The following is a 15,830-nucleotide window of genomic DNA, read 5'->3' as shown; positions in this document are numbered from 1 at the left end:
TTCCTCAATGATGCCTAACTGGAGCATTTGTTTTACCTCAGCCGTGATGGCTTGCCTCTGGGCTTCGGGTAGCCGGTACGGTCTCATTCGTACCCTTACCCCAAGTTCAGTGACAATGTCATGTTGGACAACCGTAGTCCTACCTGGTAGCTCTGAGAACACGTCTGTATTCTGCTGTACCAGCAAGCGAGCCTCCCGTCGCTTCTGTTAAGTGAGAGCATCACTTATCCTGACCTCTCCCCCGGACGCAGGTAGAGATCTCTCTGGCGGCATGCCCGAAGTGATGTCTGTAACTAAACACTCTCGATCTTTCCAAGGTTTTAGCAGGTTTACATGATAAAGCTGCTCCGGTTTCCTCCTTCCGGGCTGATACACTCAGTAATTAACATCCCCCACTTTTTCTTGAACCTCATATGGCCCTTGCCACTTGGCCATGAGCTTACTCTCGGCTGTGGGTACCAGTGCCAGCACCCGATCACCCTTGTTAAAAGACCTGACTGTGGCTCTTTTATTGCATTTACAGATGTTCTTTCATGATGGGCATGACCGCCACGATTCGGTCCTGCATACTAGCCACGTGTTCAATTTTACTCCTATGTGGAGTCTGCTCTTGTTCCCCTGTCTCTTTGGCTACATCCAACAGACCCCTAGGGTGTACAATAACTCACAGGGAGAGAACCCTGTGGAAGCCTGGGGTATCTCACGGACGGCGAACATCAAATGGGGTAGCAACATGTCCCAATCCCTTCCGTCCTTAGAAACCACCTTTTTTAAAATGGACTTGAGGGTTTTATTGTACAGTTCACCTAGTCTGTCAGTTTGAGGGTGGAACACAGAGGTGCGCAATGGTTTTATTTTTAGCAGTTTGCATAGTTCCCTCATCACCTTGGACATAAAAGGGGTCCCTTGATCCATCAGGATCTCCTTAGGTAGCCCAAGGCGACAGAACATGGCAAACAGCTCCCGTGCAATTAGTTTCGCTGAGGTGTGGTGTAGCGGTACATCCTCCGGGTACCGGGTAGCATAGTCGATGACCAAAAGTATATGTTGGTGGCCACGAGCGGATTTTACAATGGGCCCTACCAAGTCCATTGCAATCCGTTCAAAAGGTACCTCTATCACTGGCAGAGGTACCAATGGGCTACGGAAACTTGCGGTGGGTGTGGTCAGTTGACATTCGGGGCAGGATTCGCAGTACTTCTAGAATTTGTTCTTGTGTCTTTTTAACCCCTAAGTGTCCACCCAGCAGGTGTGTGTGCCATCTCCAGAACCGCCCGACGGTATGACTGAGGTACCACTAACTGTTCCACGACCTCGTCCCTGATTTTGTCTACCCTGTAGAGCAACTCGCCGTTAATTACCATGCGTGGAAATACAGTATCTGCACAGGACTGTTGACCTACGCCATTTACCTCCAACACATTTTCCTGCGCCCGAGTCAGGTTGGGTTCCTGTAGCTGAGATGTCCCAAACGTGTCCCGGGACACTTGCAGCTCGGATCGATGGGCTCTCCTCGACTTCTCCTGCCAGCACCTCTAAGGGAGACCTATCGGGGTCACACTCTATCCCTAGGTTGGACACCCCTACGGCAGGTACCCCTGACTCGGGTTCATCAGGTACAGCGCCTGTGGAAACACAAAATCCACTCTCCCGCCAGTAAAATTTGTTACAGAGTCCAGAGCAGGCAAGTCTCTTCCCAACACGGTCCCATAAGGAAGAGGTTTTTACCACCCCCACGGCATGTTTTATGTCGCCACATGGCGTGGACACAACTACCTCCACGGTTAGGTACTCTCGGAGGTCCTCGTGGATACACACACCCCCGACTGTCCGTCCACTGGGGTTGTCTCCTGCCACCAGCGACCGATGTACCAGTTACTAGGCTCCCCGAGTCTAGGAGAGCCTCCGTGGGGTACCCATTAACCAGTACCTTGCACAGTTGGGGCTCACTGTCCGAGGGGTCGGCACTCGCAGTGCAGACGGCTTGGATGTACTTGGAGACCCGGCGGTTATACCCGCAGTCCATGGGCTCCGTAGTCGGGGGGCAGCTAGCAACCACATGTCCTGGCGCATGACACTGCCAGCACCTAATGGAGGGGGTACTATTAATTCTTTTGACACTTTGGGAGGGAACCGGTCTCCTGCTACTCTCATTCTGGGGTACCCCTTCAGCATGGGTACGGTGCTGACTGTCCTCGGCAGAGGGACGCGACCCCTTTCCCAGTTCCTGGGTTGGCAGGGATCGGCGTGACAGCCGCGAGGGGGCAAAGTCCGGATAAAGTCCTGAGTGGCCGAGTAGCGCTCGATCAGGCTGACCACCTGGTTTAGGGTGCCGGGGTCCCTTTGCTCCAACCAACGTTGGACAGCTGCCGGTAGAGTCCTCACCAGCCGGTTGACCACCAGCCTCTACACCATCTGAGCTGGAGTCAAAGACTCAGGCTGGAGCCACCTCTTTATCAGCGGCAAAAGGTCATAAGTCTAAGACGGGGAGGGTCAGGTCACCACAAGTCCATGAAAATACGAGCTGAGCCCTCACGTATGTATTGACCCCCAGTCGGGCAATGATCTCGCCTTTTTGAGCCTCTGGTAGTCCTCTCGACTGAGGTTGAAGTAGGACTTCTGGGCATCGCCGACCAAAAACGGAGCCACCACTTCCGCCCACTGGCCGGCTGGTAGGTTTTCCGGCTCTGCTGTGCGTTTGTAGATAGTCAGGAAGGCTTCCACGTTGTCCTCCGGTCCCATCTTCATCAACGCTGAGCGTACCTTGTTCCGGGCCTCTAGCTGTTAACCGCAGGGCAGCAATCTGTTGCAGCAACAGTTCATTTGTGTTTTCTGCTGCTGCTGATTTATGCTGCTGTTCTCGCTCCTGCTGTTGCCACTGGAGACTGCAGCTGCTGCTGCTGGGTAAGTACCAACTGCTTTAACAGCGCCTCCATTTTGTCCACGGGGTGGGGCTGAAAGGTGGCAGGCTGGATTGTGATCATGCAGCTGCCAGTGGGGTATGCCTCAGTCACAATGCCCGCATTCTCCACCAAGCTGAAAGGCGGCGGTGTTCACACCTTGCAGTGACCCAAGCAAGTCCAACATAAGCAGCTTTTATTCAGCACTCACAGGTAAAACAGAGTTCTCCAGTTCGCAGCCAGGTTAACATAAGTCCATAACGGCCGTGCCGGGACGCTCAGAGCCTGTTGGGTGCAGAGCCTTACCAGACGTAGGTTCAGCTATACACAGGCCCGCCAAGCTTTCCTGCTATATTCCTAGCAGGTCCCAACACTGAACACTAACCCTTAATGCCGGGTTTTTAAAGGACCTGTGGCAAGAGCCTCCTCCAAGAAATGAAGGCCCTGCTGGGTTTTACTACTCTGCCTTAGCCAGATAGCCTGACAAGGTCAATGCTCACCTTCATTCCTGCATTGCAGCCGCAGGTGTGTCTGTGACTGCCATGCACTTCAATGGGTTTAATAGGTCTCTGTACACATTCTGGGGGATATATACCATCCCTCGTATTCGATCCCCGATACATACATACATGCATGCATGCATGCATGCATGCATACCCTGAATCAGCAGCACCTCTCCCTTTCTGCCTGTTTTTCCGGGGTAGACTGTGACGAGCATAGTGGCGCCAGGTCTGATATAAACCTGATGACACTGTGCGGCCAGCCAATCATTGTAATGCCCACAAAAAAACATGGCTACGGTATTACAGTGCGTGGCAGGAAATCCCTGTATGTTCATTGGCTCTCTAAAGAGTGCCAAACATGCAAGGAGGGGACCAGAGTTCCTGCCTGAGCAGCCCGGAAATACTCGCCGAGCTTCTCGAGCACCGTGATGCTCGGGCGAGTACAGAGCACGTTAGCTCATCATCACTAATAGAAAGCCATCCTGTAGATATATTTCACAGCCTCCCTCACACTATACATTTACACCCTTTAGTGCCTTTAATTTGTATCAAATAATAAGGTGTTTAACGCAATTTAAAAAAAACATGACAAACGAGTAGAGCCCCTTCCCCAATTGTAAACCTGTACATAATTAGTTCTGCTGTCAGCTTATAAGTGGATACAATTGTAGCTGGTTTGGGCAAGTACTTGTGGTACATGTGGAGCAATTTGTGCAGCTGCTGCTAATTTCCAAGCACTTTGCCTAGGCTGCATGCAATTGTATCCACTCCTCACCCTCTCTCAGGAATAACAAAGTACCATTCTTCTGTGCCCATAGGTAGAAGGCGTCCTGAGCCTATGCATTCCAGCCAAGTAAATTCTCTAGTGTGCGTCAGTATGTGATCAGCCACCAAAGTGGGATTACAAGCATGTTTTTCCCCTTTCAAAGTCGAAACTATGCCCAATGGTAGAACGCAATGTAGTGTTATAATAACAAAATTAAGAAATACATACAGGAAAACCCTTGTATAAACATGTACAACAAAACAGACATACACCTTACCTCTCCTGGTGTAGGGCACCTCCTTTTTAACGTCATCCAGGTGAGCGTACAGGTTATCATAATTGTAACTGGGCCTGGGCTTCTGGTGGAGCCTCGGGCTACGCCGAGGATGCTGCGCAGTGACAAAATGCTCAGCATCTCCACCAGGTAGTATATTCCCTGGAGGCCTGAGAACAGAGACATCATTTGAAGAAGAGTGATCAAGCAAAATTGGGAAATTTACAGTACTACACAATTACTGGCAATCATGTATCATCAGTGTACATCAAGTAGTTAGGGCGAACATTTTGGTATGTTCACTAGTTGCCTGCTCCTGGCCTAATGGATATGATCAAGTGCATGCAAGAAAGAATAACATCAGACACACACAGTCGGATGTAAGCTCTGCTTGATCAGCTATGGCACAGCTCCAAGTGTCCTTTATTCAACCCAAACATAGACTTATATAAACATTGTATGTGGGCTCGGTTAGCCCAGAATGTGAGTAACCAGATGTATTGATTGGTTAGTCCAGGGGACGTAGTCCATGAGGTCATCAGGGGGTGTAGTCCAGGGGACTTAGTCCATGAGATCATCAAGGTGGGTTGGTCCATGAGGTGATCAGGGTGGGTTTCTCCAAGCGATATGTCGCTCTGTGGTTGGTTATTCCTTCTATAGAATGCAGCTTCCTCCCAGAACAGAGCATGGTGTGATGAAACAGGAAATGGCAGCCATCTTTTGATCTAAACAAGCTTTATGTAAGGTGAAATAATACACTTTGTGGGTCTTTTCTCTCAATCTCCTATGTCTGCGGGTTAATTAAGTACTTGTGTCTCTGGCTCTCCTCAACAAAGTGACATTCAAAGTAATTCTTAACAATAACGAGGCACCATGAAAATGCTCTGCAATCTATGAGCAGGATACTCTGAATAGCGTAATATATAGGTTTATGACGAAAGGTTCTGTACAAGGGAACGTTCACACAGCAGAAATCCTGCATATTTTCCATCCAGATTTGAATGCTGAAAAATTGTAGTGGAACACAGTTGCAACCAGGGCTGTGTAGGTGGAGTCGGAGTCCATTTTGGTGGAGTCTGTATAAAATGGACCAACTCTAACTACTAAAATATACAATAAATGGAGCACAGTAGTTTCATGCAGTCTGTTGGGAATATTTTTTCATAAGAATTTGGGAAAGTTATGAAATGTCCTATTCCTGATTTTAAGGGTCTAGACTTTTAGCTGAGATGAATCTGTGCTACAGTATATTTATCACTTAAACATGAGCCGTGTATGAGGGAGTCGGAGTCATGGAAATCGAGGAGTCGGAGGTTTGGCTTACCGACTCCACAGCCCTGGTTGCAGCAAATGAAATTGGTAAACATCTAATGAAATAAATGGACAGAATGATGTGACTGCATTGCTACCACACAGAAACAAATACAACCGCACAGAGCATGCGAAGGAATGTGAATATTTAAATATATTTATTCCAAACTGTACCACCACTATAAATACTGTACACAATTCAGGTACTTGATCTATTGGTGTGAGCCCATCTGCTGGAAGCAAGGCAGGCAAATGGAAATCTACACTATCAAACTAATCTGTCCTGGTCTCGGCCTAGCTTTACATATTTAAAGGGCACATAGGATCCAGCTTTAACAAAAAAACTTTGAGATAAGTGCCGTAACACACCAGATGAATAAGCCACTCCTAACAAAATGAAATAAAAGCAGGGGTGCAGGTTACCCCAACTGCATTGCTATACAATAGAGACATATACAATGAAGACAATACATTTATTATGAGCAGTAATGCGGTACAAATTTATGTATTTGATTATGACATTACTCGGCACGCTCACAGTACAGCTTGTATACCATTGTAGTGCAGTCACAGCAACCTGTACCCATGGCCTTATTTAATCTTGTAGGATGTGCTCGGTAATATAATTTTTCTAATGCATATTTAGGGGTAAATTACCCTATACACGGTGAGGCGTAGACGGCAAGAAGCTTTTATATACATTCGTACAGGGAAGGCTGTCAATCACTGATCCACCCACTGGACTTTAAAGCATAGTAAGAGCAGGGACATAAATAACTACTATGAATAGTTTCCCCATAATCCTGCATATCAATCTGCTCAGCTGCTTCGTCTATCACACTGTCTGCGGGCCAGACAAATTTAATGGGACTTTTCCCTTGTATGCGATTTTGCGTTAAGGTATCAATTTACAAGTGCTTCTCAGTAAATTAGAATACTTATCAAAACCCACCTGCAAAGGCTTCCTAAGCATTTAAAAAGATCCCTTAGTCTGTTTCAGTAGGCTCCATAATCCTGAGGAAGACTGCTGACTTGACAGATGTCCAGAAGGTATTCATTGACACTCCAAATGGAGGGTAAGCAACAAAATGTCATTTGCTAAAGAAACTGGCTGTTCAAAGTGCTGCATCCAAACATTTTAACCCCTTCACGAACTTGGGATTTTCAGTTTTTGCATTTTTGTTTTTTGCTCCCAGAGCCATATCGTTTTTATTTTTTGGCCAATATGGCCATGTGATGGCTTATTTTTTGTGGGACAAATTGTACTTTAAACACCATTACTAGCTTTACCATGTAGTGTACTGGAAAACAGGAAAAAAATTCCAAGTGCTGTGAATTGGCAAAAAAATGTAAAAAAAAAAATGCAATTCCAGTTTTTTTTTTTTTTTCACGTCCACTGGATGCTAAAATTGACCTGCTATTATTATACTCCAGGTCATTATGAGTTCGTAAACACCAAACATGTATAGGTGGTTTTTTATTTAAGAGAAAAAGACAAAGGAGAAAACCCAACCATAAAAGTCAAATGTCAATTGCAGTGAAAATTATTTATTGATTACAGGTGACAAACAAATGGATAGCAACCAATGACAAGAGAAAACATATTAAAACCATTTAAAAAACAGGGGCGCATATCCGGGTAATATGTAGAAAAATTCATGTTGGGAGTAGCCAATTAGTGGTTTAGAATTACTGGTCCATAGGTAGCAAATAATAAATAAATATTTATACACATGATCGCCACATAGAAACATATAAGGAATGAGGGAGATGCACTTTAGATGTTTAATATACATATATTTTTTTCAAGTGCATATACTATATTGCTCACTCTCCCAAAGTATATTATATGGGCAATATTTACACTATAAATCTCACTCGCTCTCCAATGGTGTGCAAACCTGCAAATTGTATATCACATAATGTGCAAAGATTTATAAATATAGTCTAACATTCCCACAAGATGCAGGATCAGCCAACCCCATACAGAGGGAGGACGAAAACAGCGATCAGAGAATCATTGTTTTGGGTTAAGATTTTAGAAAAAAGATGTGCTTGTAGAGTACTGTTTATATGCTGGACCATATAGCTGGCATATATCAGTTAGGCCTCATAGTTGGCAAATACTAAGCTGAAAAGCACTTACAGTGAGTGGCCAGGTGTCCCAATCCCAGGCATGCGTTCACCCCGACGCGTGTTTCGGTAAGCGCCTTCAACAGGGGCTGGGTGAGGGCTTATTTTTTGTGCCCCGAACTGACGTTTTTATTGATATTCTGATGACCCGTTATTGCAACCACAGTATTTCTGGCATTTTGATTGTATTTCTTGCTATGCTGTTTACAGATCAGATTCTTTATTTTTATATTTTGATAGATCGGGCGTTTCTGAACGCGGTGATACCAAATATGTTCTTTTTTGTTTTGTTTTTTCATGGTTTTATTTTGAATAGGGCGATTTGAACTTCATTTTTTTTATATTTTTAAACTTTTCCCTTTAATAGTCTCCATAAGAGACTTGAAGCTGCGATCTTCTGATTGCTCGTGTTACACATAGCAGGGTGATCAATGACAACCACAGGGGTCTCCTGCAGTCCCTGGGTTGTCATGCCAACCCATCAGTGCCCTGTGATCATGTGAGGGGCACCGTTGGACTGAGCTGATTGCACTGGAAGTGCATCATTATGTATATGTATATTGCCACTATCAGACTGACAGCAGCATTTAACATGTTGACAGCCGCGGGTGGATCGAGACTTCACCCGCAGCTGTTAGGGGCACATCAGCTGATGAAATCAGCCCTCATGTGCCTGAAAAGGTGCGGGCTCATCGCCAGATCTCGCATCAGAAAGAGGAAGGCGGCCTATGACGTATACACACATCATAGGTCGTAAAGGGGTTGAAGAAACGTGGAAGAAAGTAAAAGTACAACCCCCCCCCCCCACCACCACCTTCACAAAATATTTTACTTTAGCACCAATATTTTTTATTTTCGCATGGGTAATAGGAGAAAATTGACCTCAAAACTTGTTAGGCTATTTCTCCCGAGTAAGCCAATACCCCATATGTGGGGGAAAATGCAGTTTACGACCAAAAAGTCAAATAAGAAAATAATTTTGGTGAGTCCCCAAAATAATTGTGAAGCCGTAAGTCACGGCTACTGGTTGGAGACCCACAGCTTTGTAAAACGGACTGAGTCATATAAATAGGACACGGTGAAGCTGCTTTTTTTGTTTATTTACCAAGAAGTCAAATGGTGCTCCTTCCCAAATATGGCTGTAATCAAGAGCAGATGCCATGTTGCATTTGGAAAGCCCCTGATATTCCTAAGTAGTGGAAACGCCCCACAATTGAACCCTTTTTTGGACACTAAACCCCTAAGGGAATTTTATCTACATGTGTGGTGATCACATTGAATCCCCAGGTGCTTCACAGAAGTTTAACGTAGAGCCATGAAAATGAAACGTTTTTCACACGAAAATGTTATTTTGGCTCCAAATTCTTTTATGTTCACAAAACGTAACAGGAGAACCACGAACCCCAAAACTTATTGTGCAGTTTCTCCCAAGTAAAGGGGGGAGGGAAACTACTACTGTTCTTCCTTTGCAAACCCTGCCGTGCGCCCAATTGACGATTTGGAATGCAGATTTAATGAAATTGTCTGCGTTAGTCATGTCGTGTTTGGCGAGCCCCCTATATGCCTAAACAGTGGAAACACCTCACGATAAAACCCTTTTTTGGAAACTAGACCCTTTAAAGGAATATACGTGTGGTGGGCACCTTGAACCCACAGGTTCTTCATAGAGTATGTATGTATATATGCCCCATACGTAGTCGAAAATAACTTTTGGGGCACAGTGCAAAGCTCAGAAAGGAAGGAGCGCCATATCGGAGTTCAGGTTTTACTGGAATGGTATGTGAGTGCCATGTCACATAAGCAGAGCTACTGAGGTGGCAGATCAGCCAAAACACCCTATCATTGACCTGATTATACAAACTACACCCCCAATGAATTAATCTAGGGGTGCAGTGAGTATATTGACTCTACACTAGTGATGAGTGAGCAGGCACGCTACTGCTCTGTACTCGCCTGAGCAGATCACTGCTTGAGATGCTCGGAGCTCGCAGAGTATTTCCGGGATTGCTAGGCGGGAGCTCGGGGTCCCCTCCCTGCATGTTTGGCGCTCTTTACAGAGGCAATGGACATGCAGGGATTGTCTGCCACACACTGTAACGCCGAAGCCATGTTGGTTGTGGCATTACAGTGATTGGCTGGCCGCACAGCGTCATCGGGTCTATATCAGAACTGGCGCCGCCATGCTCATCAGTCTACTCTGGAATCAGACAATGTGAACTGAGGTCTAAGATGGCAGACATACAAGAAACAGAGGCATGTTCACACTAGCAAAAAAGAAGCAAGACAAAAATATATCTCATACCCTACCATAATTATATATAAATGTAAAGCAAAATTGCATAATAAATATAGGGTACTTAGTGAACTATTTTTGATCAAAAAAAGTATACAAGCCGTCCCACCAGCGGCAAGGTGACCCTAAATTGGGACGGTACCTATACTGCCTATATTAAAAACCTTACTGTATATCAAAGTTGAAGTAATGCATATAAAAGGGTAGACAAATAGGACCGGGTCCCAACTCCAGACCACCTAGGCCCGTGGTAAGCTACATATATACCAATCAGCTCAACAAAGGGCATGCCACACCCTTAAATTGCACAGAATGCAAACAAGTCAAAAAACCAGACAATGTGAACTGAGGTCTAAGATGGCAGACATACAAGAAACAGAGGCTTGTATACTTTTTTTGATCAAAAATAGTTCACTAAGTACCCTATATTTATTATGCAATTTTGCTTTACATTTATATATAATTATGGTAGGGTATGAGATATATTTTTGTCTTGCTTCTTTTTTACTCTGGAATCAGGCAGTGTAGGGAGAGGTGCTGCTGAGCTAGGGAGAGATTCGCTTGTTTCTTGGTTAGTGTAGGTATACCACAACATATTCTATGCATATCCATCTCGACTAACCGTCCTTCTGAGGACTAATCCAGCTGCATTGATATCAGTGCTAAGAAGGCAGGCAGTGTATGTGGCAGACTGCAGTGCATATAGCAAGAGCAAGCATCAGCAAGAACGTCCACGTCCTTGTTCCAGCTCAGTGTCCAGTTCTGTCTGCGTCTGGTGCTTTTACAGATATTTCTAAAAATGGCCCCAGATATCAGGGGCCAGGAATTTTTGGGGGGGGGATCTTAATCCTGATTATTTGCTTAAAAAGCAATCCAGTGAACAGTTTTTCTGCTGCATTTGCTTGTTGGCACTGAAGAATACAGCCAGATCCTTTCCATATTACAGCGCTAAAAATCCAGCTATTTAAAACTATGGTTTTCTGTCACACGTATCACATCACTGCAGTTAAAATCCAGCCATTTGTAGTGAAAGTTGAAAACATTGTACTCCATTTAAAATGGGCAAGGCAAGGGACTGAGAAGTGGACGTGATTGTGATGATGGTACATGCAGAGGACGAGGCCGAGGCTGTGGGCTAGCTGAAATTGTGCCACAACAAACATCCACATCTTCTCACTCGACCTTCCTGTCCCAATTAATAGGGGCCCGCAGAACACCACTATTGAACACAGAGCAGTGTGAAAAGGTTATTGGATGGATAGCAGATAATGCTTCCAGTCACTTGGCCACCACCACGTCTTCCACACGGTCAAGTCTCAGTAGCTGTGAGTCTGGACCGCATATTCCTCACCCTGAACCTCCTTCCTCCCATCTTGCCGAGTGCCCAGAGATAACTAATCCCATGCTTGGACATTCAGAAAAGCTGTTCACTTTTCCATTTATAGATATGGGCCTCTCTCCCATTTCACTTGAAGAGGGCAAGAGGAGATCGCATGTAGCAATGCCCAAATATTAGAGCAGGCATGGTCACACGAAGGCAATGGTGGGAACGTGTAATTACTGTTGCAAGAGATGGATGATTATACACAATTGCCAGAAAGTCAGGAGGAGGACCAGGGTGCGGAAGTGGAAGACGAGGTGGTGGATGATATAGTAACTGACCCAACCTGGCAGGAGGACCTACAGAGCAAGGACAACAGCACAAGGGGAGAGGGGTTGGGGGGGGGGGGGGGCTTAGCACCACAACAGGCAGGAAGAAGCAGTGTGGTAACATCAACACAATGGAAGTTGCCATTACAACTGTTAGGTCTTCCCGAGTCTGGTTGTTTTTTAAAGACTCTGTCGATAACCCCAAAACGGCCATTTGCACCACCTGCCAGGCCAGCATCAGCAGAGGTAGCAAAACTACCAGCCTGACCACCACCAGCATGATCAGGCACATGGCAGCAAAGCACCCAACTAAGTGGGCCAAACCCCCATCGTCCAGGAACAGTGTCTGCGGGTGGCACCACTGCTTTTTCTGCTGTTGTGTGTGCAAGTCAATCCCCTGTCCATGGTGCATGCGAAGATGATTCCTGCCCTGCACCTGTTGTTGCACACTCTCAACTAGCACCATCAGCAAGCACGTCCACATCCTTGTCCCAGTGCAGTTTTCAGTTGTCCCTACCCCAGTAATGGAACGCAAGCGCAAATATCGGACTTTACTCCTCTTTGATCAGACCTCATCTGGAATACTGCGTCCAGTTTTGGGCACCACATTTTAAAAAAGACCGACAAACTGGAGCAAGTTCAGAGAAGAGCGACCCGATTGGTGACCGGTCTGCAAACCATGTCCTATGAGGAACGGTTACAGGATTTGGGAATGTATAGCTTGCAAAAAAGAAGACTGAGAGGAGACTTTAATAGCTGTCTACAAATATCTGAAGGGCTGACACATTGTTGAAGGATCATCTTTATTCTCATTTGCACAAGGAAAGACTAGAAGCAATGGGAGGAGACACAGATTAGATATTACGAAAAAACATTTTGACAGTTAGGGTGATCAATGAGTGGAACAGGCTGCCACGAGAGGTGGTGAGTTCCCCTTCAATGGATGTCTTCAAACAGAGGCTGGACAGATATCTGTCTGAGATGATTTGGTGAATCCTGCTTTGAGCAGGGGGTTGGACCAGATGACCCAGGAGGTCCCCTCCAACTCTACCATTCTATGATTCTATATGCAGCCAACGCCCTACAGGCCACAGTACTAAATTCACACATTTCGTGACTGCTTGCGCTCAAAATGTTGCCTTTTAGGTTCGTGGAGACGGAAGATTTCCACAACCTCATGGCGGCGGCCATTCCTCGGTACTCGGTCACCAGCCTCCACTATTTCTCCTGGTGTGCCGTCCCCACATTACACAAGCACTTGTCCCACAACATTAGCCGTACCCTCAACAATGCAGTTACTGGGAAAGTCCACCTAACCTTGGACACGTGGACAAGTGCTTATGGGCATGGTTGGTGCATCTCTCTGACGGCACACTGGGTTAACATAGTGGAAGCTGGGACTAAGTCAGACCTCGGGACGGAAAACGTCCTCCCGACGCCGAGGATTGCAGCATCACAGTCTACAGCTCCTGCACGTCATTCTCCATCTCCAAAATTACCACATCAGTCACAAGCTGGAAGCGCTGCCTCAGCCAAGCGGCATCAGGCTGTGCGGAAGCTAACATGCTTAGGTGACAAATCGAACAACGCTGAAGAGTTGTGGACAGCTGTGAAAGGATCTCACCTTTGAGCCTCTGGTAGTCCTGGGTGTCCTCTCGACGGAGGTCGAAGTAGGACTTCTGGGCATCGCCGACCAAAAACGGAGCCACCACTTCCGCCCACTGGCCGGCTGGTAGGTTTTCCCACTCTGCTGTGCATTTGTAGATAGTCAGGAAGGCTTCTACGTTGTCCTCCGGTCCCATCTTAATCAACGCTGAGCGTACCTTGTCCCGGGCCTCTCGACGTTAAGGAATAGGCGTTGTAGCTGTTTCCCGCAGGGCAGCAATCTGTTGCAGCAACAGTCCATTTGTGTGTTTTGCTGCTGCTGGTACAGTAGCTGCTGATTATGCTGCTGTTGCCGCTGGAGACTCAGGTGCTGCTCCTGCTGTTGCCACTGGAGACTGCAGCTGCTGTTGCTGGGTGAGTACCAACTGCTTGAACAGCTCCTCCATTTTGTCCACGGGGTGGGGCTGAAAGGTGGCAGGCCGGATTGTGGTCATGCAGCTGCCAGTGGGGTATGCCTCAGTCACAATGCCCGCATTCTCCACTAAACTGTAAGGCGGCAGTGTTCACACCGTGCAGTAACTGAGGCAGTGACCCAAGCAAGTCCAACATAAGCAGATTTATTCAGCGCTCGGAGGTAAAACAGAGTCCTCTGGTTCGCCGCCGGGTTAACATAAGTCCATAACAACCATTGCCGTGGGCAACGGCCGCGCCGGGACGCTCAGAGCCTGACGGGTGCAGAGCCTTACCAGACGTAGGTTCAGCTACACACAGGCCCACCAAGCTTTCCTGCTATATTCCTAGCAGGTCCCAACACTGAACACTAACCCTTAATGCCGGGTTTTTAAAGGACCTGTGGCAAGAGCCTCCTCCAAGAAATGAAGGCCCTGCTGGGTTTTACTACTCTGCCTTAGCCAGATAGCCTGACCAGGTCAATGCTCACCTTTATTCCTGCATTGCAGCCGCAGCTGTGTCTGTGACTGCAATGCACTTCAATGCGTTTAATAGGTCTTTGTACACATTCTGGGGGATATATACCATCCCTCGTATTCGATCATGCATGCATGCATACCCTGAATCAGCAGCGCCTCTCCCTCTCTGCCTGTTTTTCCGGGGTAGACTGTGACGAGCATAGCGGCGCCAGGTCTGATATAAACCTGATGACACTGTGCGGCCAGCCAATCATTGTAATGCCCACAAAAAAACATGGCTACGGCATTACAGTGCGTGGCAGGAAATCCCTGTATGTTCATTGGCTCTCTAAAGAGCGCCAAACATGCAGGGAGGGGACCAGAGTTCCTGCCTGAGCAGCCCGGAAATACTCGCCGAGCTTCTCGAGCACCGTGATGCTCGGGCGAGTACAGAGTACGTTAGCTCATCATCACTAATGGAAAGCCATCCTGTAGATAAATTTCACAACCTCCCTCACACTATACATTTACACCCTTTAGTGCCTTTAATTTGTATCAAATAAGGGGTTTAACTCAATTTAAAAAAAACATGACAAACGAGTAGAGCCCCTTCCCCAATTCTAAACCTGTACATATTTAATTCTGTCAGCTTATAAGTGGATACAATTGTAGCTGGTTTGGGCAAGTACTTGTGGTACATTAGCAGCAGCTGCACAAATTGCTCCACATTTCCAAGCACTTTGCCTAGGCTGCATGCAATTGTATCCACTCCTCAGCCTTTCTCAGGAATAACAAAGTACCATTCTTCTGTGCCCATAGGTAGAAGGCGTCCTGAGCCTATGCATTCCAGCCAAGTAAATTCTCTAGTGTGCGTCAGTATGTGATCAGCCACCAAAGTGGGATTACAAGCATGTTTTTCGCCTTTCAAAGTCGAAACTATGCCCAATGGTAGAACGCAATGTAGTGTTATAATAACAAAATTAAGAAATACATACAGGAAAACCCTTGTATAAACATGTACAACAAAACAGATATACACCTTACCTCTCCTGGTGTAGCGCACCTCCTTTTTAACGTCGTCCAGGTGAGCGTACAGGTTATCATAATTGTAACTGGGCCTGGTCTTCTGGTGGAGCCTCTGGCTACGCCGAGGATGCTGAGCAGTGTAGATCTGCTCAGCATCTCCACCAGGTAGTATATTCCCTGGAGGCCTGAGAACAGAGACATCATTTGAAGAAGAGTGATCAAGCAAAATTGGGAAATTTACAGTACTACACAATTACTGGCAATCATGTATCATCAGTGTACATCAAGTAGTTAGGGCGAACATTTTGGTATGTTCACTAGTTGCCTGCTCCTGGCCTAATGGATATGATCAAGTGCATGCAAGAAAGAATAACATCAGACACACACACAGTCGGATTTAAGCTCTCCTTGATCAGCTATGGCACAGCTCCAAGTGTCCTTTATTCAACCCGAACATAGAC

This window comes from Phyllobates terribilis, unplaced genomic scaffold (genome assembly GCF_046119375.1).
Source record: "Phyllobates terribilis strain yellow unplaced genomic scaffold, ASM4611937v1 Scaffold_10__3_contigs__length_209671492, whole genome shotgun sequence".
Classification (NCBI taxonomy): Eukaryota; Metazoa; Chordata; class Amphibia; order Anura; family Dendrobatidae; genus Phyllobates; species Phyllobates terribilis.
The sequence above is the reverse complement of the archived record's forward strand: the minus strand, read 5'-3'. Positions refer to the sequence as shown.